Source organism: Dama dama, chromosome 17, assembly GCF_033118175.1.
Source record: "Dama dama isolate Ldn47 chromosome 17, ASM3311817v1, whole genome shotgun sequence".
NCBI classification, from domain to species: domain Eukaryota; kingdom Metazoa; phylum Chordata; class Mammalia; order Artiodactyla; family Cervidae; genus Dama; species Dama dama.
In genome coordinates, this window is record NC_083697.1 from 44,797,411 (window position 1) to 44,822,704 (window position 25,294).

A 25,294-nucleotide genomic window follows, 5' to 3' on the forward strand; every position below is an offset into this window, starting at 1 on the left:
TAATTACCATAGCCAAAAGCTGTTGGGTGTATTCTCAGGTTCTCTTTCTCTCAGTATCTCTTTTTTAACTCCACAAGTAATTGAGATCTAAATATGTGCTGGGTGCTATTTTAAGCTTTAGATGGCAGAGTCAGAAGAGCACAAAAGACAGAGCCCCTGATATGAGAACACGTGTATTTAAAAGGAATAACAAGTGAATCAGTAGGCAGAATAAATTTAAAGAATGATAATAGATGTTGGGGAAGAAAATAAAAGAGTGTAGAGGGGGAGAAATTTACTTTGGAAGATCCAAGTATGACAAGTGAGACAGGCAGGGAGGGCCTCTCTATGAAATGCCAGTGAAAGGGATGTGCTACTTCCTGTCCAAAGCTGCTCAAGGTCTTGTCTGTTGAATTTTTCATCTCTCTAACCTGTATCTTTGAGTCCTCCTCCATGTGGAACATCTAGTACTTTTGCTGCTAAGCCTCCTTTATCAGTCCTCCTGGGAACATCAGCGCTTCTACTGAGATTAATTCCTTTACCATTTCTAGTGGTTTCTGTGGGATTCCAAGTCATAGTCCAGCCTCTGGCTCTGAGGTGGTGCATGTTCCCATCCTGGTCTATCACATTGCACAATTTTCTGTGCTGTGTGCTGAGTCGTTTCAGCCATGTCCAACTCTTTGTGACCCCATAGGCTGTAGCCCACTAGGCTCCCTGTCCATGGAATTCTCCAGGCAAGAATACTGGAGTGGGTTGCCATTTCCTTCTCCAGGTATCTTGCTGCACACTTTTCTAGTCACAACTAATGGCCCAAAGTGGACAGGTGAGCCCAGTGTGGTCAAATATTGTATGTGCCAATTCTGAGGGAGAATTTCCCTGAATTTCATGGAAGTAAAAGAATACCATTTAGATCCCAAGACTCCTTGAGTCAGCCCCACACCTGGATATCACAGCTTAAGTCAGTATTTATTTTTAAATTTTATTTAAGTTATTTGATGTGTGTGTATGTCACAAGCAGAAGAACCCTGAATTTACATGCCCATGCTAATGACTCTTTCTTTGCATTATGCAATTATGCTCAAGGCTTTCCTGTTAAACACAACATGAGCTACCTTTTTCAATATCACGTGTCATTCAGGCACTCTTACTCTTTCTCTCTGATTCTCTCCTTATTTAGTTCTGTCTTATTATTAACTCCTTAATAAAATTATATACTCTTCATGTCTATGAAGAGCCTTACTTCTCATTAACTAGCTGTATTTCAGCCTTCCCTCTGTTTCTACCACAGAAATATGAACTTATTTTTTAACAATATCAGTTTAACAATATCTGTAAATGACCTTGTTGCAAAATCCAGTTGACTCTGCTCACACATTGCTCTAATTGACCTAAAACATAGAACTTTTTTGCCATTGCTTTGCCAGACTATCACTCTGACTTGGTTTTCCAACTACCTCTCAGATGACTCTCTCTTTGCCGATAATTATCCACCTTTAGTATCTAGTGTCTCACTTAGATGTTGCTGCTCCCTATCTGTGCACTTTTTGCTTTTCATATATATATAAATCTTTTTTAATTTTAATATTATCATTAATTTATTTTGTTGTGCCAGGTCTTAGCTGTAGATGTTCAATCTTCATTGTGGCATGTGGCACCTTTTTTGTTTTCAGTTGTGGCGTATGGAATCTTTAGTTGGGGCTTGCAGGCTCTTTAGCTAGGGCATGTGGGATCTAGTTCCCTGACCAAATATGGAAACTGGGCCCCCTGCAATGGAAGCGTGAAGTATTAGCCACTGGACCACCAGGGAAGTCCCCCTATCCATGCGCTCTTTGGTTCTCTTCCCTTTATGTCCTTTCTCTCTAGACTATACCAGGCTTTCCCGTGGCTTCAATTGGCACATACACCAAGTAATTCCCACATCAATATTTCCAGCCTGAACTTGGCCTCAAAGATCTCGACACACATGTAAAGTAGTCTTTTAGACACTGTTCAAGTAACCCTCAAGTTCAATATTAGCCAAACTTAGCTTATCATATTCTTCATGAAGTTTCCTCTGCCCCATGTTCCCTATCTCAGTAAAGAAAGCCCCTGTGTTACAAACCAGATACTGGCATTGATGAGGTGATTAAACTTGGAGAACTGTTCTGAGAATCAAATAACATGTAAAAATTACCTAACACAGCACCTGGCCCAAAATTCTCAACAAAAGAGCCAACATATAAAATGAGTTCTAAAGGAATGAAAAGAATCATATCCATTTTAATACATGGTGATATACATAACACATACATAACTTGTAAACCAGGTCGATGAGCCCAAGACCATACTAACTCATTTATTTAGTCTCCCATTTAAAAAAAAAAAAAATCTCTATTTCCTCTACATAAAATACTTCCTACTTCTTAACAGGCTGCAGGAGTGCCTGAAATTCCCTACTCTCCTTCAAGTAGTATGTCAAACATTACCTTCTCCTGGAAGCCCAGTGCATTGATTACTCCCTCCTGAGGGCTTCCCTGGCTTCCCATGTGTTCCTCTGTAAGAATATTTATCACCTTGTATTGTTATTATTTGTTTATGAGCCTGTCTCTACTGTAGACTTTGAACTTCTTGAGTTTGAGAGCTCTGTCTTCACCACCACTACATCTCAAAGTTTGATTTTATGTGAACTCTCTATGAAACACACACATTTTAAATGGACTATAAAATCCTCTCTTTCCTAATTGCAAACTTGTGAGCTGTGAGGCAGTCCCAGAAAACCAAAGTGACTACAGCACTCAACAACTTGTCTTCATTGTATTTCACAGCTGTGTAGTAAGGCAACATTTCTTTTTCAGCTTACCCTTCCCATTAAAAATAAATACAAGTAACTGTGGTGCATTCAATAATTGGGGTCTTCATACTGAATAGCTGCTAACTTGTACTGGGAATTTGCTGCACCATCAACTTAGATGGAGAAAGTTTGTTGTGAAGTATATATGCTTATCTCATCTGTCTTTGATTTATTCTGTAGCTTGACTCCCAAGTGGACGCTTCTGATTTGAGTTCATTTCATGGCTAATGCTGTAAGATGCTGATTGCTTGAATTAAAGTCTCTTTGTTCCTCAAACCATTCACAGGCAATCACTTGCAAAAACAAAACAAAACAAAACAATGTCAGCTTTCCAAGATTTAATCACTCTGTGCAGTGTTCCTAGGTAGGCTAAATAAGAAATAAGTAAGTGGCAATAGGAAGTGAGCTTCCTAAGCTCACTCAGGAAGTGAGTGGCAACCCCAGTGAGCTTCCATAAAGTGTTTTTTCTAGGTTTTGGCTCAGATTTTTGAAACTTTTTAATAAAATTATCACAGTATTAAATTCAAGGGATGCATTCTACCTTATATCTCAATGACAACCAACGTTTCCACGAAAATATATGTATTAATTTCCCATCGCTTCCTTAAAAACATATTGTAAACTTAGTGTGTTAAAAACAAGAATTCATTATTTTATAGTTCTGAATGTTAGAAGTCAAACAAGGGGTCTCACTGGGCTGATAGCAAGGTGTCAGAAGGGCTGAACTCCTTACCAGAGACTCTATAGAGAGAAGACCTTTTTTTTTTTCTTTTCCAGCCTTTAGAGGTTGTCCACTTTCCTTGGCTCATGGCCCATTCTTTCATCTTCAGAGCAAATAGTATCAGGCTATTTCTCACAGCTCCATCTTTCTGGTTCTGTATTGTGCCTCTGTCTTATAAGGACTTTTGTGATTACTTTGTGTCACCTAGTTAATCCAAAATGATCTATATCAACATTAACTGATTAGAAACCTTAATTCCTCTGCAACAGTGTTCCCCTTGGCTTTTTAACCTCATAGGTTCTAGGGATTAGGACCTGGACATCTTTTTTTTTTTGAGGGGGGCGGTGGATGGGGGGAGTAATATTCTGCTTACCACAATATGTAAGAAACACATTCAACTTTGGTTGAAAGTTGCCAGGTAAAATACAGTTGTACCAAAATTACATTTCAGATAAATAATTTTTTAGATTAAGTTTGTCCTATGCATTATTGTTGTTTTTAGTGACTAAGTCCTGTCTGGCTCTTTTGTGACCCCCATGGACTGTAGCCTGCCAGGCTCCTCTGTCCATGGGATTTTCAAGGCAAGGATATTGTAGTGGGTTGCCGTTTCATTATCTAGGGGATCTTCCCAACCCAGGGATCGAACCCAAGTCTCTTGAATTGGCAGCCAGATTCTTTACCACTGTACCACCAGGAAAGCCCCTCATGCATTATTAGTATATATGAGTTATTATATGGGACATACATATACTTTAAAAAATCACTAGTTACATGAAATTCAAATTTTGCTGGATGTCTTGTATTTCTGTTTGTTAAATGTGGCAACCCTACCAGGAATAGCAGGTATTGCTGCTTTCTGATCCAGACACAAAAGCCTCATAAGACCTAAGCCTGTTACTTCTCTAACTTTGATACTTGTTACAGTGTTGTATTTAAAAGTGAAATTTGTGATTCCAACCTTATATGTATTATTAATTGAAGTGTAAAACACAGTTTGATAGGATAATATATGTCAATTAAAGTATGATTTTATTAATTCTCTAATTTGACAGAGAAAATGGATATGATGATGTTATCAGAAAGCAGGATACAAAATTATATACAAATTATAACCACATAAAATTATGTAGGCCTGTAAAGATACTGGAAGCAAATATTCCAAAATGTCTAGAGAGGTTTCTCTCTCTTGGTAGGAATAGGAAGTGGGTTAAGTTTTCTCAGTACTTTTTTTCCTTTCTTAATTTCTTTCATCTACTTCTTTTATTGTATAGATATAATATTTTATTATATAGATATAAAATGTGTGATATGAGCAAATAATGGTAAAGTTCATCCTTTTTCTGAGAGAAATATTATTTTGATGATGGAGGTACTTAAGCTATGTTGGAACAAAATAGCGATAATTAACATATATGAAATTTATTTGCCATTTATGAATAGAAAATATTTCACATTGTGTAGCATGATCATTTTACAGATTTTCACACTCTATTTTAAAATGTTCTTTAAATTACATTTATTTAAATAAAATTATTGGTTTAATAACACTTGAGAAAACACATCTCACTGGGGGTATTTAAATCTGTGATACAATCATGCAGATAACAGCATCAGGAATCAGTGTCACCCAACTTCAATGCCGTTGCTAATTAGCAACATTTGTGAGAACCTGGTCATTTCCAGCAACTTTCTCCTTTGATTAGTGTCTTTGAAAGTAAAGCCAGCTGTTAATTATGTTAACAACCAATTCCTTGGGAATCATCATAATCCATTTTAATAGACTGACAATTATTATTAATCAAACCCAGAGACCAGAGGAAGTGTTACAAATTTGAGACTTCAGCTTTACTGATCATCCGAGGAGAAGATATGTAAGAAAGCAAAGAATGACAAAAGCATTACCCTAGGTTTTTTTGTTGTTGTTAAGAAAGTAGCTTTTTTTTTTTTTTAATTATGTGTGTAGTCTTTTGATTGTACTATTCAGCTAAGCTTCTTCCTGTAATGCAAAACAGCCTGCTAGAAAATGGAAGAGCAGTTCAGAATTAGCTGTTTGGCATATTGCAGGGAAGAAAAATGATGTTAGAATTCAGCAAGAAGCATAAAAGCAAACAGAACCTGACATTGTGGGCATAAATTCAACAGAAAGGTCATTGAAAGAAGAAAGGAGCTAGAAAAAAGAACCAAAAAGAACTGTGTGTTTTTCTTCTTGCCCTTACCCTCTCTCATTTGCTACTTCTAGTTATTTGTTATTTTAAGTGGGACAAATGACATTTGAACCATTGATATCATAGATAATGTCATATCATGAATTCTTAGTCCTGATGACTTTAAGGATGATAAATACTTAGTACATTTCAAGAAAAAGAATGTTAATACATTCTGTTTCCTGCTGACACTTAAGAGATCTATATCAATAGCATTCATTCATTGTTTATCCAGTTATCTATCATCTACTTTATGAAAGGCTCTGTTGTAAGTGCTGCAGCTATGCAGATGGACAAGAATGATAAGGCCTTGTTCTCAAAGAGCGTGCCATGTTGAAAAGGGTGTAGCAACACATAGTAAGTAAATAAATATGTCATTCAAGTAACTTTAGCAATAAGAATTGTAGAGAACATTTTAAAGGGCAATGTTATAAAGACTCAAGAGGAGACAGGAAGAAAATGTTCCATGGCTGATTCATATCAATGTATGACAAAACCCACTGGAAAAAAAAAAATAATAATAATAATAATAAAAAAAAATAAAAATAAAAAAAAAATAAAAAAAGATGAGATAAACAAGGGAAGATTATCTGAGAATATGACATTTGCACATAAACCTGGATGACTGGAAGGAATCATCTAGGCAAAGATCTGGGGGCATGACATTCTGGGCAGAAGATTTGAGCCCAAAATCTCTAACATGGAAAAGGGCTTGAGACCAATAGAGACCTTTGGGCTTGGAGCACATTGAACATGGAAGTGGAGATACATGAAATTAGAATGGTAGGCAGCAAAGCCCAGATCTCAGAGTGTCTCCATGGCCATAGACAGGGAAGACTGTACTGGAAAACCATTGACTGAGTGTTCAGCAGATCAGTAATATGATCTGAAATTAGCACATTCTTAAAAGCAAAGATTTTTCAGTGGATAATGACAGAGAGAATGGATGGTATAAACAAAGGAGTTGATTCTCAAATCAAATCATGTGTTTTCCTCATCTTTTTCAACAAAACACATTTAACATTCAATGAAAACAACAACAAAAAAAGGAGTTTGATTTTGAATTGACAAGCATTAATTTATCTAGCATTCTTTGCTCTCTGATTCTTTCAGAATTTGTCAATTACAAACAGCCTGTCATATATCATAATAATCATCTATCCTATTCAGCTTGTCTCTGAAGCAAAAAGGAAGTCTGCTGGTTGTATAGACAGCATGTTAGGAAGTGGGCAAAGGCCAGGCACCTCCAGACGCTGAGTAGGATCTGTACCCACTACAGGCTGCCTTTCCATCTACCACTGCCTCCTTGATATATTTGGTCTCAACCTTACTCTCTGTCTTTGCATCACTTGCTCACCATTCAAAGGCCTTTGATAAACATCTGACTGTCTTTTAGAAAGAGCCCTATGGGAAAGTTTAGGGAATATTACCAGGGGTTAAAGAAAATGATTAATTCCCAAGAACTTTTTTATCGTGCTACGAAGAGATTGACATCAGAAATCATACAAGACTTGTTCTAGATACTTGAACTAATTTCATGCAGGAAAATAGCTAGAACCCAGACACTGAATCTTTTATATCATGCATTTTCCACTATACCACAGGATCTATCTTGCTTCTTTTTTTTTTTAGAAATCCAGGTTTATTCACCTATTAGTGCATCTTTTAGATACATTGACCTCCCCTGTTAATGTGAAAAATAAGTCAAATGGCCACCTTAGCCTATGTCTATCAATCAAATTTTAAAATGGGCAAAAATTTCCTTTTGTAGTTTTCAAGATCTCAGGGAAATATCTTATGCAAGATCCTCTCTGGCCCTTGCTCGTGGGCTAAGTTCTTCAGTTGTGTCCAATTCTGTGTGACCCTATGGACTGCAGCCCACCAGGTTTCTCTGTCCATGGGATTCTCCAGGCAAGAATACTCCAGGAGAATAGGTTGCCATATCCTCCTCCGGGGGATCTTCCTGACCCAGGGATTGAATTCATGTCTCTTAAGTCTACCTGCATTAGCAAGCAGGTTCTTTACCGCTAGTGCCACCTGGGAAGCCCCTCTCACACACACATGCGTACAAATATATATGCTGCATGTTATACATAAGTTAAAAATGTTAAGCCTTTTATTGGCTTTGTCATAGGTTGTTATCATGCAGGAAAATGGAAAAGAGTCTCAGAGAAATTCTGAAAAAAGGAAAGATGATGAAATCAATCAAGAAATGGTGGAATGGTATGCTTGATATATAGTTGTTCTTCCCTGGGTAGAGCAAAGTTAGAATTTGATTGATATTTGAATAATACATGAGTTTGGGGTTGGGCTCTTCTTTAATACTGTGGGTAATGACTGTGGAATAGATGAGGGCTAGACTAACTTCTTGTAGAAGAAAGCATAATGACTAGGATTCAGGAGTTCAGACTGCTAATTCCAGCCAAATTCTAAAAGGTTCCATGAGCTAGAGGAAAATATTGGATCACTCTGAGTCCTCAAGTATTCCTCTGTAAAATGGAGTGTTCGTAGGAAAAGCTGTCTAAAATTCCTCTGTATTCTGTATTTCCTTGATGTTGCACAAAAGAATTCCAGTCATACCAATAAGTAGCTTTGGGATTTTTGTGCGTATATTCTTCCCTCTGTGAGTTCCAGCCTTTTTATCTAATACATAAAAGACTAGAACTTGCAATTTCCCTTATAGATTAAAAATTCAATATAATGACTATAAGGAAGATAGGCTTTCTGCATTATGTTGTTTTTCTGATGGTAAGATAACTTTGTCTTAGGTCTGTCTTCCCAGATCTCTTCCCCATTAGACATATGTTTATAGGGTGAGCATTATACATTGCTTTATGAGAAAATAACCAAAGACAGGATAATATACAGAGAGTATTAAAGAGATATATGCTTTCTTAAGTTTGAAAAAAAGCCAAAATACATTGAACCTCTAATTTTCACATGATGTTTTAACCAATTGACGATTCCTGAATATAGTGCTTGAGTAAGTCTTAATGTATTTCTGATTCTATAACATTATCTAAGGAAAGAAAGGTATATGGATGTTCTCTACTTATAATAATAATACATGCTTTCATTACAGATTTTGCAACTACAGAAAAATATAAAATATAACTCACCTCTTATTCGATCACCTATAGATAGTCTGTATATTGGAACGCTTCTATATTTTTATAATTATGTATAATTTGGGTTATAATATAAATACTTGTTATCATGTTTAGTTTAAAAAAAATTGTTTTCAGTGTATCAAAATGACTTTTTTTTCTTAGCAATCTTTCTTGGCATAAAATATAATTTATATATAATTTTTTCTATTTTACATTCTGATTCTAAATTATTCAATTTTCTATTTTTCCATATTTCTGATATTTATATTATTTTATAGTTTAACATTGTCATATTGTATTATATTCAGTTCATGCATTAAATCTTACTGAGTGCTTTCTAGGTGCTTTGCAAAGTGTTAGTTTCTGGAAGACCCAATGATCAATAATATATTGTCCCTGTCTTCAAAGAATTTGCATCTTAGCTAGGGAGAAAGTCATTCAAAGAAGATAAAAGATAAATTAATAATAAAGACCTATCTAGGAGAACAGAAAACAGTCAAGAAGCAAATTTGGAACTACATATGAAGTAAGAGGAGCTTCCCTGGTAGTTCAGATGGTAAAGAATCTTCCTGCAATGCAGGAGAATCGGGTTCAATCCCTGGGTTGGGAAGATCCTCCAACTTTATCACACCAGATATGTGGGGGGAAAAAGCATATATATGTAAATAGATAATGAAAAAACCCACAAGATTAGGAAAATGTCTAGAATTTCCCAGATAAGCTCAAGCAAGTATTTAGAGCCAGAGCTTTGTAATGAGTGGATAAAATAAGCTAGGACCAACCAAAAAGTCATACGGGAATGGATTTTGAAAAAAAAAAAAAAGATAATACTAATGACAAAGATAACATTTATTATATATTAGCTCTAGGCTAAGGATTGTGCTAACTACCAAATACACTGAGATCCCTATTCTTACTAGATTCATCTTAGAGAAGAGAAAACAGTGACAGAATAAGTGACTCAATTTCAGACAGGTGATAGTGAAGCTGCAGAATAAACTCAGCAGTACTTGGCTTCACAACAGCGTTCTCACCAACTTCTTACCCAGAACTCCATAACTTCTTTGCAGGCCACAGCATGTCACTTTGAATGCATCAAAGAATTGTGAGAATGGAAGTGAAAAACCCATGCTTTACAAAGATCTATCTATTGAGAAGAAAATATTTTCTTTCTTCCTTCGGCAATCTCCCTCGCCTCCTATTTTATGGCATCCTTGAATTACAATCAGGAGAACTCCTTTGATTTACATTTAGCTAATTTTTTTTTTTTTTTCCCAGCACGTCTAGAGAAAGATCCCTCCAATTGTTTAAAGCTTTATTTTTTACCACAGGCCAAGAAAAATGCTTTTCTCAACAAATTCCCTCATTTATCATTTTTTGTCCTGGATCTTCAAACAGATGCCCTTATTTCTCCTGTGATATTAACTTATTTACAGTAATGACAATATTTATGTAGTGGCATCACCCATGAACACCATAGAATGGATGCATAATATTGATAGAGTGCTAAATCTCATAATCTCAGTACCAGTCCTTCCCTGACATGTGGTCTTGACTAGTAAATAAAGGAGCCACTGGAAAGTCTACTAGCATTTAAGTGGCATGGCCTCAGCGATAGATTTGCAGGGAAAGGGGGCTCTGTGTGTGTGTTTTGAAATCTTTGACTAATAATCTATTTATGGAGCAGGATATGTAAGTACAGCTTTGTAAAGCTACTTAAAGTTACCCTCAGATCAGAGTCTTTTTACTCTTTTTCTAACTGCTTTATACAACTGGGTTTTTTCGAAAGCACTGGACATATCTGTTTCTCTGTTTTGGCTCTATAACTTACTGCAGATATAGAGATGTGAGTAACTTGGAAAACACCTAAGCGAATGCAATGGGAGTGATTAAAAGTCTGGAAAGTAGTTCATAAAGGAAAACCAGGGAAGTCAAAGACAACTGAAGAGGAAAGGATGCTTAATAAATCTTCATGTTCTGAAAGATATGGTGTACAGATGGAAACAGTGAATATATTTCCTTTTTTCTTATTGATGAGGGAAAAATAGTTATGCTTAAGCTGAAGTATGAAGAAATGTTACCAGAAAAAATATATATTTATATACATCATGTATATCTATATATAATGTGTATTTTGTAAATATAAAATATATAAGAAAAGATATAGAATCATCTCTCTAAAATGTTTTTAAACATGATAATTTATTAAATTTAATTAATACAACACAACAAATGAGTCAAGAGCACAAAACTATGGAGATAAACAAGACATTCAGCAGCTTATGGCCAGAAAAAAGGGACAATATTGAATTATTATTCCCTGGTCGAGTTCTAAAATAGAGATAAGTAGAAGGAGGGATGACAGAACTGATATATATTCAATATATAATTAGAAACTGGAGGTTAGAATCAGGAACTAGATATAAATACGTAGGAATCATTAAGCTATTGGTGACATTTTGCAGAAATGTAAATGTATGAAATTTCCAGAGATATTGAAGGAATACTGAATTTTTTTTGAATTTTTGTTTTGATTAAGTTAATATATGATCAAACCTTAGATTTCTGTTCTGTGTTTTTTTCTCAACAAACTTATATGTACACCTATTGTAGATATTTTTCTTTTTAAAATGTGTTTTTTAAATTTTTGTGCAGTAATAAGTATTATCGGATAAGGAAAAAAACATCCTGTTAGTAATCTTAAGTAGGATTTGTACACACATATACCAAAACGCCAAATAGCATACACTGAGATCCTTCTACAATTCAACCTGTGTAACAGATAAAATGGTGATAAAAAATTAAAGGTTCAATATCTTCTAAGCCAAGATCTGATAACCTACCTGGGAGAGGAAAAGAAAAATTAAAAGTGCATAATGGTGAAAAATAGTTTTAACACATGCATCAGAATTCACATAGTAGGAATGGTCTTCTTAATTTATATGGTTTTAAAAAATGGGACATCTTCTTTCCAAATACAAGGGAAAGACTTGGTAACTATTATTTGAGAGTTTCTACAAGAGAACTTGAGTTTTGCCTTTGCTTCTGAGAGGAAAGGCAGGGTCTCGGGGTTGACTGAAAATGGAGGTCCAAGAAAACGATGGAAAAACGGAAATCTTAATTGCCTAATAAGATCTATCTGCAGTCTATTATCTCAACACAGAGAAAGACCTAGAAATGGGATGGTCTCTGTTACTATATGAAGGCTTAAGCCAAATTAAAATGGGATGGTCTCTGTTACTATATGAAGGCTTAAGCCAAATTAAAATTGTTTCTATTGGTACACACCTCCTTTATCTTTCAACTTGACAAAATAAGTATATTCAGTGTGACTTCCAAGTACTTGTAGTACAGACAGGTATGATGTTTACTTTTATGTGTCAATTTGAACCAAAGGATGCTTGAAAATGAAAGTGAAATTTGCTCAGTCATTTGTAACTCTTTGCAACCTCATGGACCATACAATCCATGGAATTCTCCAGGCCAGAAGACTGGAATAAGTGGCCTTTCCCTTCTCCGGGGGATCTTCCCAACCCAAGAATCAGACCCAGGTCTCCCACATTGCAGGCAGATTCTTTACTAGTTGGGCCACCAGGGAAGCCCAAGAATACTGGAGTGGGTAGCCTATCCCTTCTCTAGCGGATCTTCCCGACCCAGGAATGAAACTGGGGTCTTCTGTATTGCAGGCAGAGTCTTTACCAACTGAGCTACCAGAGAAGCCCCCAAAATATTAAGCTTTCAGTGGTGAAAGTGTCAGTCACTCAGTTATGTCTGACTCTTTGTGACCTGATGGACTGTTGCGCATTAGAGTCTCTGTCCTTGGAATTTTGGGGGCAAGAATACTGGAGTGGATTGCTATTTCCTTCTGAAGGGGATCTTCCTGACCCAGGGATCAAACCCAAGTATCCCACATTGCAGGTAGTTTCTTTGCCATCTGAGTCACCAGGAAAGGATGCTTAGATAGCCAGTAAAACATTATTTCTGGATGTGTCTGTGAGGGTATTTCTGGAAGAGATTAGCATTTAAATTTATAGTATACTGAGTAGAGAAGTCACATCCTCTTCAATGTCAGAGGGCATCATCCAATCCACTGAGGGCCCAAATAGAGCAGAAACATCTGAGGAAGGGCAAATTTTTGTTCAGTTTTCTTGAGCACATCATTTATTTTCTTTGCTCTCAGATATCAGAGCTCCTGGTTCCCAAGACTTTGTACTCTGTGACTTACAACCTTGACTTCTCTTGTTCTCAGGTCTTTGGACTTGAACTGAGTTATGCCACAGACTTTCTTATTTCTCCAACTTGCCATAACCACCTGAGCTAATCCTTATAATAAATTCCTTCTTATATCTATCTATAGGGAATGCCTGGTGGCTCAGCAGTAAAGAATCCACCTGCCAATGCAGGAGAACTGAGTTCGATCTCTGGGTCAGGAAGATCCCATGGCGAAGGAAATGGCTACCCACTCCAGTATTTTTGCTTGGAAAATTCCATGGACAGAGGAGCCTGGCAGGCTACAGTCCATGGGGTCTAAAGAGTCAATCATGACATAGCGACTAAACCACCACCACCCATCTATCTATATCTATATTTGATTAGTTCTATTTCTCTGGAAAATCCTGACAAATATACCACTGTAAAAGTTTTGGAAACATTTGATATTTTAATCACAGCTAACAAAAATGGGCCAGAGAGTGCATCTGCATCTAAATAGGTTTACTGAGACATCTAAATAGATTTCAGTAGGATCCAGGGTCTCATAAGACTCATGTATTATCTATAGGGTAAAATTCAAAATGACTCACTGTAGCAACAAACCATTATCACCTCAATATCAGTGACAAAAGTCAATCAGAAAATGCTACACTGTGATGACATAAATGTTGGAAGTTTTTGACAAGGATTTTAAAGCAATATGTAGACTTAATGTTTGTGTCACTCCCAAATTCATATGTAGATCCTCAAACCCTAGTGTGATAATATTTGGAGATGGGGCATTTGGGATCTAAATGGATTTAGATGAGATCATGAGGCCAGGGCCCTCGTCTGATGGGATTAATGCCTTGTAAGTTGAGGCACTAGAGAATTGCTCTTTCTTTCCCTGCCATATGAGGACACAGCAAGAAGACAGACATCTACAAGCCCAGAAGAGATTTCTCACATGAACCTGGTCGTACTGACAGCCAGTTTTTTACTTCCGGCCTCCAAAACTGTGAAAAAAGTACATTTCTCTTTTTAAAGTTACTATTTGGGGGTTTCCCAGTGGCTCAGTGGTAAAGAATCCACCTGCCAATGCAGAAGACTCAGGAGATGCAGGTTTGATCTCTGGGTTGGGAAGATCTCCTCGAGGAGGAAATGGCAACCCACCCCAATATTCTTGCCTGGGGAATCCTGTGGACAGAGGAGCCTGGTGGGCTACAGTCCATAGGGTTGCAAAGAGTCTGACTTGACTGAGTACACATGCACGAGTTACTGTTTGTGATATTTTGTGATTTAAGTACAAGTCAACCAAGACAAATAGCTATCATCAAAATCCAGCAGGCATTTATAAATCCTTTTGAAAAAATTTTAAAAATTAGAAATGCTAAGTAAAGAAACAAAAGATATGGTGTAGAGCCAAATGGAATTTTTGAACTAAAGACACAGTAACACAACCACCAAGATAAAACATCATCAGGAGGTTCAATTATGGAATGAAGATGACAGAAGAAAATATTAGTAAACTGAAAGAATTATCCAGTTGAATCATCCAATCTGAAAAACAGAGAGAGAGTAGATAGAAAAAAAACAGAACAGAACCCTAGAGACCACAGAGATCTTGGGAACAATAGCAAATCTAACATTCATATGATCAGAGTTCCAGAAAAAAGAAAAGTAAGCCTGAAAATAAATTGTGTGATATTGGCATAAAGATAGATATATAGATTCATAGAAAAATATAATTTCCTTAAATAGAACACATATGCAAAATCAGTTGATTTTGGTCAAAAGTACAGAGTAATTTAATGACAGGAAAATGTTTCTAATAAGTAGTGCTGGAACTAGAGATCCACATTGAAAAGTCATAACAATCTTACCCTTTATACATACTATATACAAAAATTACTTTGAAATGGAACATGGATGTAAACACAAAATTTAAATGAAAGTTCTGAAAGAAAACACCTAAAAAATCTTTGTGACCATGCTGTAACTTTATTTTTTAAATGTACAGACCCAAAACATATGTATATAAAGCAAAAGTGGATAAATTATACTTAATCAATATTTTAAAAATTCTCTATTTAAAAAACAATGTAAAGAAAATGAGCAGACAAACCAATAAGCCTCATAGTGAGAGACAATATTTAGAAAATTTAATTCTAACAGGAGACATTATCCATTTGGGATAAATTCACAAGAAAACAATCCAGTTTTCAAATCAGCAAAAATTTGAACAATACTTCAGCAAAGAGGATACACAAAGTGGCTAAGGAACGCATGAAAAAGCACTCAATAATATTAGCTACTGGAGAAATGAAAATTAAAATCACAGGAGATATCAATATACTCACTAGAATGGTTACAACTGAAATGACTGACAATAGCAGGTTTTAATAAAGATGTGGAGTAACTGGAATTATTACACATTGCAAGGGTAGCAAAATGTGAAAAACATTTTAAAACACCTAAGAACTACTTTAAGTGATTTTTGTAATCTAAAAAAGAAAAAAAAAAAACAGTTTCTGAATGATAGAAATTCTACTCCTAGATATCTAACAATAGAAATTAAAACATAGCCATGGAAATATTTGTAAAGCAATGTTCAAAGAAGCTTTGTATGTAACAACTCCAAACTGGAGACAACTGAATCGTCCATCAATAGGTGAATAAATTGTGTTGTCCAATCAAATTACTATTTAAGGAAAAAGGAGAATAACATGTATGAATTTCTAAAACCTTATGATGGATGAATGCTAAAATATGTTAAAAAGTACATTCTGTATTGTTTTATACATATGAAATTCTAGAACAGTCAAAACTAATCTAAGCAGCAGAAAGCATATTTGTGTTGGCTTCACCTGGAATGAGATGGTGGAGATTGATATAAAGGAAGAAAATTTGGGGGGAGGGGTAGTAGAGTGCTATATATCTTGACTATAGAGAAAGTGAAAGTGTTAGTCCCTCAGTTGTGCCTGACTTTGTGTGGCTCCATGGGCTGTCAGGTTCCTCTGTCCTTGGGATTCTCCAGGCAAGAAAGCTGGAGTGGATGGCAATTCCTTTCTCCAGGGAATCTTCTTGACCCAGGGATCAAACTCATGTCTCTGCATTGCAGGCAGATTCTTTACCATCTGAGCCACCAGGGAAGCCCCACTTGACTATGTGGTGGACGTCATACCTAAACATTTTGCAAAATTTCACAATATACACTTGAATGAATATATTTATTTATTGAACATAAATTGTACCTCAATAAATTACATGTATATGTTTTACACATATACATATACAACTTAACATTAATGTGTGTATATACAAGTATGCATAATTCTTTTTTTTTCCATAGGAAAAAAGAGTGAAAACTGTATCAGTGTGCCCCAAAGAACATTGTTAATAGGAACACAATTCTTCTAGCATGTCTAGTACTCTACTGCATTATTCAAATAAGAAAACATGTCCACAGAATGAGATACTTTGAAAATCTTAAGAATAGTACATTACATTATCATCAGTTATGCATTCAGTAACCTTCATAATTTTCTATCTTAAAAACAGCTATTAAATGCAGTGAAGAATATATTGTTTAGAGACACTTATTGTAGCAATTGATGGTGTGAATATTAGTTTTCTAACGTAAACAATTTTTCTCCTGATGTGACAATTTTGTAAAGCTGGATTATTATTTTAAGATGCCCTTAAAATTCAAATATATTTTTATGTGTTATAGACACATATGGAAATAATATATTCATTTTCTTCTGCAGCCAGAAAGATGGTTATCAAAGTTAATTTCCTTTGTGAGAAAATTCAGAATGATCTCCTATATTAACTTTCACAAAGTTGCTGTTTCATTATTAACATGGTTGTGATATTATTTAACAGGCACATTTTTACATCTTAATTGGCTATTAAGTATAGGAAAAAAGGAACTGCAAATTTGATGTAAATGATATTTGATAAGTGTGTCCTTTAGTGACAATTAATTATTTCAGTTCTTGATAACATTCCCAGGTCTCCAGAGGGAGATGCAGAAAAGTCAATTTCCTTTTTTTTTTTAACATCTGTGTTTCAGTTAACGCTCCTTTCTAAGTGAAATTCTGTGCTTATTTCATAATCCTTAAAGTTTTCAATTTTTAAAAAAAGTAACTCATTTCAAAGAAAATTTGATATCTTCAGATCATTGAATTTCTTTGTTTCCTTCAGTATAAAGGTAGTAAATACCCTGAGATGAATAAAGAACAAACCCAAAATATATAGACAAAATTAGGCCTCATTTTTAGCTTGTAGCTAGCAATGGTGCATACTCCTCAACTCACATTTTTTACTTCAAATAGATTTATTAACAAAATTTGAAGGGCTTAATAATTTTCAAAGAAAAATATTGCCTCTGGGAGTCAAGGGCCTTTTGTGTTGAGAGCCAAACCTGTCTTCTGTGTTCCAGATACCTCTCAACTTTCTGGTGGGAATTCTGCAACATGCCGTTCTTATTAAGGTTAAGAATTATTGGATCAAATGTGTATGTAAACCCTAATTTTAAAAAAAATAATTAACAATACATACTTGAAAAACATTTCTTTTATTGCCCCAGTACCATTTGTTCCTCATTTGAAGAGTTTTAAATTTCATGGAGCCCTGCTATGGAATACTTTCTATGCTGGCTGGCAATCATGGTCTCATGCCCATTGAGTCTATGCAGTATTCTGTGTTTAGCACATACAAATCAGGATTCCTTGTTTTTCCTTTCACCCACTGACTCAGGAAATACCATAAGAAAGGTTTAAAAAAAAAAATGAAGTAATTTCACCCTTCTCCAACCCACATTTTCTCCTCTCCTAACCCTAGCGCCATCACAAATATCACAAATCTGAGTGTATGTTGAATATCTTGGCTCTTTTCTAATTAAAGGTGGCTGTCCAATTCCCCAGGCAGTGCAAAACCCCTTCAGGTCCTAAAAAGAAATGACTTCCAAATTGAAAAGCTAGTAAATAAGTCAGTTTGAGACCCAAAAGCAATTATCATTATAGGGAAGTACCTTGTTAAAAGTCTATCTTGAGTTGGCTAGTTTTGGTCTTCCAGTAAATTGGAAAGAAGACAGACAGCAATTTTTTTTTTCAAACATTCGTACAATTTATCCACATAGTCATGACATTTTAGGTAAACATATTTATTGTGCTGGAGATGGCTAAACAGCAGTGATATTTGTCACTTGCCAAAAATCTGGGGAGAATGACATGACTTTATTTTAAACTGCATTTATATAATTCTAGTTATACCTACATTATCAGGAATTTTAACTGGTTATATAATACAATTCAATTCAGGATCCGAGTCTTGATTTGATGCAAAGCACTGGGCTTAACTTCAGAAGAGAGATGATTATCAAGGTGGTTCAGACTTTTGGATTCTGTGGGAGAAGGCAAGGGTGGGATGTGCTGAAAACAAAAGGAATTTAAAATTTGCAAGAGAAGGAGACAAAATCCAAAGGCATAGGACAAAGTTTGTAAACAAAGAACAAAGGGCTATGGAGATACAAGGAAAGAGAAATTGCGGCATCTGGACTTGAAAACAAGGTGAGGTAATGAGGAACAATTTCATGGAGAAAGTGACATCTGAGATGGTTTTCTCGAGACAACTTTATTTCCACATGCAAAGTTGGTACAAAAGGACATTCTAGAAAATGGAAACAAAATGGTTAAAAGCCCAGAGATGAGAAAGTATGGGATATGATATAAAAGCATAAACCATACGGTTTCAATAGAGGAGAGAAAATGAGTAAGGTAAAAATAGGCAATGTGTCTTCACTACAAACTGTGACAAATATGTGAAATTTCCCATTTTAAAGACATGGGCAACCAATAAATTATTTTTAGCAGGGAGTAATACGATAAGAGCTATTTGGGGAGAAATAAATATATCTACATGGAGAATAGTAGATTGGAGCTGGAGAGACCAAACGTAAGTAAAGCTGTGAATCACTAGAGGTGGCTGAAGCAAGAGAATTAGAGGAAATGATGGCTAGGTTAACTCTGATGCACTTGGAATGAAGAAAAGGGAGTCAATGTTAAAAGCATAAAATAAATGCTTTAAAATGATGGAAGAAAGAGACAGGGAGGGAGTCATTATGACTCAAATTTTAAGACCTAAAAATTTGGCAGGACGCTTGGATAGAAGCAAACATAGGGGAAATTCAGTTGGGGATATATTTTGAAATGAAGTGGCAATGAAGATAAATGAACAAGAAAACCTCTCACTCCCACAGCATCAGTCATCAGTGCTCTAAAGACAAAAACATCAAAATTACATTCCTTCATTCAAAAGATACCTTTTCTAAGAGAGAAAGTAATAAAAAATTTTGTATGCATTTTGATGCATACTTAACACAATAATAGCTAATATTTACTTAGGATTTTTTCTATTCCAGGTACCATTCTGAATTACTGAGTAACTAATCTTCACAATTATATTGTCTCCATTTGAGAGACAGAAGATTAAGATGTAGTGGGCTTGGGAACTTTACCCAAGGATGAGAAAACTCCAGGAGATTGTGAAGGACAGAGAAACCTGGTGTGCTAAAGTCCAGGAGTTCATAAAGAGTCAGACAGGACTTAGCAACAACAACACATCTACTATAATGCAAGCTTGACTGAAATCAGCATCTATTTGTTTCTAAAAGAGATGTTTTTCATCTGCATTATACTATTGGAACCCAAAGGATAACTGAGGGTAAGATGATAACAAGCCCATATCTTAGCTGCCTATGCAGCTGAATCTTGAAGGATCAAAGGAGGCATTTGTATTTAAGATAGATGGGGACGAAGTGCCAGGGGTGGAAGGGCTGTCTAGGAAGTGACAGTAGCCTGTGCAAAGGCCTGAAGGTGAGAACTTAGGCAAGTTTAGGGGACTGCGATCCTCACAAATCTTATTATACAGAAGCGTCCCTGAGAAAGTGTGTATCATTATGCCATTCTGTCATTATTCTTTGAAAAATATGTTAGAGCATTATTAAATTAGATATCAATTAAGCAGAGGGCTCAATTAGTCAGATTGTGTCTCATAAAATATTATTTCTTAATAAGAAAATAAAAATGGCAAGCATTCAACCTTCTTTCAGGCAGGAGTCTCCTGGGGTAAGGCACAACTGAGCCCTCATCTAAGTTTGACAGGAGCATCACTGAGGTCTAGTGACAAAGGAGAAAAGAAATGCCATTACTTTGATTTACTGTTTTTAAAGAAGATCTGTGAAAAAAGCTATTTGAACTGAGATATGGAGACCATGGTCTCTTCCTTTATCAGGCTGTTTTGGGGTGCAGATGGTAGTGGTAGATTTATGGTCTGTGATCATTTCTCATTATGAGAGGCCATAGGAGATGCTCATTAAAAATACCGACTCTGGAGCGTGGATCTGGGTGTAGATCCTGGTTTTGACTTTTCTGAACTACGTGACCTTTGGCAAGAGTGATTGTTATCTCTTGCTGTGTAACAAAATATCGCAAATCAGCAGCTTAAAACAATAAACATTGATCCACACTACTTATGAAGGTCAGGAATCCAGAAAGGCTTAGCTAATTGGTTTTGATTGAGGTTCTTTCATAAGACCAGGATCACATGAAGAAGTAGGAAAGTCCAAGCTCTCTGTTGGTGGGAGCTTTCACAGGATGGGTCACTTTATATCACTGCTTACAGGCACAGTGACTGGTTGTCCCTGGAGTGAATTTTCAGAAAGACAGAGACAGAGGGAAAACTCAAGATAGAAATAACAATTTTATTATTTAGTCTTGAGAGAGACATTCTTTCACATCTGCTATAAACTGTTTGGGCTTCCCTGGTAGGTCAGCTGGTAAAGAATCCACCTGCAAGGCCGGAGACCCCAGTTTGATTCCTAGATCAGGAAGTTCCTCTGGAGAAGGGATAGGCTACCCACTCCAGTATTCTTGGGCTCCAAAATCACTGCAAATGGTGACTGCAGCCATAAAATTAAAAGACATTTGCTCTTTTGAAGAAAAGCTGTGACAAACCTAGACAGCATATTAAAAAACAGAGACATCACTTTGCCAGAAAACATTCGTCTAGTCAAAGCTATGGTTTTTCCAGTAGTCGTGTGATGTGAGAGTTGAACCACAAAGAAGGCTGAGCCCTGAAGAATTGATGTTTTTGAACTGTGGTGTCAGAGAAGACTCTTGAGAGTCCCTTGGACTGCAAGGAGATCCAACCAGTCAATTCTAGAGGAAATCAACCCTGAATATCCATTGGAAGAACTGATGCTGAAGCTGAAACTCCAATACTTTGGCCACCTGATGCGAAGAGCCAACTCATTAGAAAAGACCCTGATACTGGAAACATTGAAGACAGGAGTAGAAGGGGACAACAGAGGATGAGATGGTTGGATGGCATCACTGACTCGATGGACATGAGTTTGAGCATGCTCTGGGAGGTGGTGAAAGACAGGGAAGCCTGGCATTCTGCAGTTCACGGGATTGCAAAGAGTCAGACATGGCTGAGCAACTGAACAACATCAACAACACACTGCTCATTAGAAATGAATCACTAAGTCCAGCTCAAACTCAAGGGGAGAAAAATTAAGCTTTACCTTTTGAGAGGAGAAGAGCAAAGAATCACTAGACACACCTTTAAACCACCACAAAAAGTTACCTATCTTCTTGTTTGTGTTTCCCTGTCTGTAAATCAGAGACACAATAGTACTAGAATACAGAGTTGATATTAATACGTGGAGTTTTCCAGAGAAATTGAACCAATAGTACGTGCAGAGGGAGAGAGAGAGGGATTTATTATAAGGAATTGGCTCACACAATTATGGATGCCCCAGAGTCCCCAGTTTTGCAGATCAGCAAGCTGGAAACCCAGGAAAGACAATACCTAGTTCCAGACCAAGTCTGAAGGCTTGAGAACCATGAGAGCTGACAGTGTAAGTCCCAGTTTGAAAGTTGGTAGGCTGAAGATCCAGGAAGAACCAGTGCTTCAGTCTGAGTCCCGAGGTTGGAAAAGACTCACACCCTTCTTACATGTAATTTTTGCTGTATTCACATCTTCAACTAATTGAATGAGACCCACCCACATTACAGAGGGCAACCTGATGTACTCACTCCACCAATCCAAAAGTTAATTTCATCCAGAAACACGCTAACATCCAGAGTAATGTTTGGTTGAAAGTCTGAGCATCTTAGAAATTCCCAGGTGGCACTAGTGGTAAAGAACCCTCCTTCCAATGCAAGAGACATAAGAGATGCTTGTTCCATCTCTGGGTTCAGAAGATCCCATGGAGGAGGAAATGACAACCCACTCCAGTGTTCTTGCCTGGAGAATCCCATAGACAGAGTTGCCTGGCAGACTCCTGGTGGGCAAAAGTTCATAGGGTCACAGAGAGTCTGACACAACTGAAGCAACTTAGCATGCATGTACTGAGCATCTCAAGGCCCAATCAGGCAAATTTAGTTGTTGTGTAATGAGCCGTTGTTATTCTTATTTTCAGATGATACTAGTTTCAAGAGAAAGTGAAATGACTTGCTGGTTAGCAATGACATATAAAGTACTAAATCTTCATTTTCTATCAACCTTCCTTTTTCTATGACTTGAGGAGCAGTCAAAAAACTACAATCCCCTTGCCCTGTGAGCAAAATAGCTTTTGCATTCATTAATGGTGATATAATGTGTTGACTATATTTTTGCTTTTCTGCATTAATCATCACCTTCTCCAGGTGACTTCCTGATAAAATGGAAAGAGATTCATTAAAATGGCCACTAAATAATCCTGACATCCCTGGAAGGAAAGGTCAGATTCTCCATGGTGCATGTCAGCTTCATTGGGTTGTTTTCTCATTTATAAAAACAATGAGAATTTCAGAGAGGGAAAGCAGATATGATATAGCAATACAAAGAAAGAAGGAGCTGGGCAAAGTAAGCCTTCAACTTGTTTCCCCAAAATTAACTCTCTATCAGAGTGTGGAGAAATAATAAAGTGCCATAAACAAAAGGAACATGTAAAGCTCAGCTCATGTGTTCTAACCACTGCTCAGAGATCTTCCTCTCAAGGCTTGCGTGGGGCCAATTAACTGAACATGAAAAATCTATCCCAGCAGCTTCCCACTGCACAGATGTTTCTGAATGCCTTGGTTCTGTCTCTGAAGAGAATATAATCAAGGGAATGTTCCTTCAAATACATAAAATCTCTTTAAATCCCACAGTGCAGGTCCCTCTTGCTTTTGGCAAGCAGTAAGATGTTTCGACTTTCAAGATAGAATTGCCTCTTCAGGGTCGCCAGGTTCTTGCAGTAAAACAAAGACAGGCTTCCCGTGGAGAGTTTTCAATAAAGTCTTGCTGAACACGAGGAAAATGCTTCAACGTATTAACCTCCATTGTCTTCTCTGGCTTTTTATTGACAGAAAAGGACAATAAAAATAGAGTAAAAAAGGAAATGGATCTTAGAGCAGAAAATGAATAAAGTTATTTTCCAGGTGTTAAGAACAATGTCATAAAACTCTGAAAAAAATTTTTTTAATGTACCAGGTCATTTGAATAAAGCAAGGCCACATGGGAAACAGAGAGCTAAAATGAGCGCAATTGGTGCATAGTATGTGTTCAGTAAAATGTCTGATGAATGAATCTCTTGGTCAGTGAAAGATGAAGCGATGTGAAGTTACATAAATCAAACTGTTCTTGAATTACCGTCTCTTCTGAGATTCTCACTCTGCTCCTGCAGAGATCTTTGAAAAACTGTTGGCCTAAATTGTAGCAGCTTTGGAAAGTCATGATGTTTAGATGGGGAAACACAAGATCTATAATAGGATACTCTACTTTGATGGGTTATATCTGAGTCATGTGGAGGACTTATTAAAACACAGATTGCTGAACCCCATCACTAAAGTTTCTAAATAATTAGATCTCACTTGGGGCCCCCAAATTTACATCTCTAAGTGCCCAGGTGATTAAGTGGTGCTGATGCTACTTATCCAAGGACCACACTTTTAGAACCACTGTTGTAAGGGAAGAAATAATGGTCTGAAATTCAGAAACGTGTTTTGTTGTTTTGTTTTTGGTTTCTTTTATACCAAGATGTATTACTTTGGATACTCCAGACATTGAAAATTATTTGAACATAATAAACTATGTAAATCTACCAAATATGTATGCATAATCTTTTACAGTGAATAGTTTTCATGTATTAATAAATTAATTCTCAAAATAGCTCAATAAGATAGAATGATCAGTAATTATTGTAATACTTTGAATAGATGATAAAAAATGACTCAGAAGACATAAGAGAAAATATCTCGAAAACAGTGTTCACATCACTTTTATATTAGTATCCCTAAAACTTACAAATGTGAATAAAGCATAAGGCATGTTAAAGAAAGGTTTGATTAGTTAATTGGGTTTGCACATAAACTTGTACGTGTTTGAACCAGAGATCAGATAGAGTCATACGATTCCAAATTTTCTAATTTGGAATTTCTAATTTTCTATAATACTGTCATAGGAGAATATCTCTTCCCTCATTTCCTTTCCATTTACATGAAGAGGAATTGACTAGCAGCCACAGAAAAAGCTACTTCCCAAATGGCACTAGTGGTAAAAAAAAACCTGCCTGCCAATGCAGGAGATGTAAGAGACACTGGTTGGATCCCCGGGTCGGGAAGATTCCCCTCAAGGAGTTTATGGCAACCTACTCCAGTATTCTTGCCTGAAGAATCCCATGGACAGTGGAGCCTGGAGGACTACAACCCATAGAGTCATGAAGAGTTGGATATAACTGAAGCAACTCAGCACGCATGCATAGAGAAAGCCACAGAGTATAAGAGACTTAAAGATAGAGACAATGGCATCTTCATCTCCTTTTGCATAGAAAGATGTCTGGCACATAATAGGCACACCACCCATGACTTGGGAATTGAATTATGTCTGTATCTTCTCTGCGAGATACAAAATCATGATGGTATGTATCTGCTATCCCAGAATTGCTGGCAGGCCTTGAGTTGGGAAATAAGGTTCAGGGAAACCACAAGCTGTGGAGGAGAGCCACTTGGGGTTTGGGCCATATGGCTCTGGTTCTCCTTGTGGGAGGGAAGCAGTCTCTTTTATACCAAAAAGCTTAGGAGGGGTGCCTGCCAATTCTGCTAACTGGCAGCTTCAGACTGCAACCCTTGAGCTTGTTCTGCTAAGCTTTCAAGTCCCCAAATGTGTTCAAATCAAGGAAATGCTGCTGAATTGAAATGGATTTCCCCATCCCTGAGAGGAACAA